This window comes from Vigna unguiculata, unplaced genomic scaffold, assembly GCF_037176805.1.
Source record: "Vigna unguiculata cultivar grain cowpea cultivar isolate G323 ecotype 2 unplaced genomic scaffold, ASM3717680v1 ptg000336l, whole genome shotgun sequence".
Classification (NCBI taxonomy): Eukaryota; Viridiplantae; Streptophyta; class Magnoliopsida; order Fabales; family Fabaceae; genus Vigna; species Vigna unguiculata.
Window position 1 is genome coordinate 56,909 of NW_028196971.1, and position 1,044 is coordinate 57,952.

The window sequence follows — 1,044 nt, forward strand, 5'->3', positions numbered from 1 at the left end:
AAAGAAGTAATGTTCCAATAAAGAGAAAATTCTTCACAGGAATGATTCGTTTGTTGCAAAGGACGAGAGGTTAAAACTTCATTTCTATCATTTATTACTAATACTAAGATTCGATAGGTAGATTTATATCTAATACTAAGAAAAAAAACTTTGGAAAATAGAATTTTTCAATAAAAAAATAAAAATTTGGTTTAGGGACAGAACATATTGAATCCATTTTATCAATGATTCGATTTTATCAATGTTTCGATGAAATATTTTATTTTGTGAGTACATTTATGTATCAATAAAAAGAATTTAGTGTTATGATTAGAATGACTTCAAGAATCCATTTTGAAATAATATATTTGATATGGATCAAATCCAATCTTAATCAATTCTTTTTTTTAACTATATTCTATTCACTAGGTAAATCCAATTTTTTGTTCTTTGATGAGTCATTATACAAATAATAGATATTGATGTACATGTATTCTAATCCCATTTATATCATTTAATTTATATAATTTATATAAATTTATAGAAATAATTTATATAAATTTATAGAATAAGTATACACAGTAACAAATATATGTACTAGTCATGCTAGTTCCTTATTTAGAAATTGAAAGAAAGAAAAAGGGCCCTTTTAACTCAGTGGTAGAGTAACGCCATGGTAAGGCGTAAGTCATCGGTTCAAATCCGATAAGGGGCTTTTTACTTTTTTTTTCAAAAGCAATAGTCTTTCTATTTGAAGGAAGAATAAAAAGATTCTTGATATTTTGAAAAAGTTTCTATTTGTAATAAAAAAGAAAAAGTGTAAAATTCAATAATGGAAAAATAAAAAAAAGTAAGTGGACCTAACCCGTTGAATTATATTTATATCTACTATTCTGATATTCAAATTTGATAAAGATTCAATTCGAACAATTTTTTTTCTTTTTAAGACTTTTTTCGTTTAGACTCCCTAAGAATCTCTGAATATTTCCAATGAAATCTTCTTGTTTCTGAACTAAGAAAAAAGGTTATGCCTTTTCTTTACTCAGAAGGGCCTTAATACGAATT

General features: G+C 24.9%; 1 non-coding gene across 1 annotated transcript; it reads left to right on the plus strand.

Annotated features, from left to right (window-relative positions):
* The first annotated feature begins 622 nt into the window (after positions 1 to 622).
* Positions 623 to 694, plus strand: TRNAT-GGU (transfer RNA threonine (anticodon GGU)). The gene has a single exon. It is a non-coding gene; the product is annotated as a tRNA-Thr (tRNA).
* The last annotated feature ends 350 nt before the right edge of the window (positions 695 to 1,044 follow it).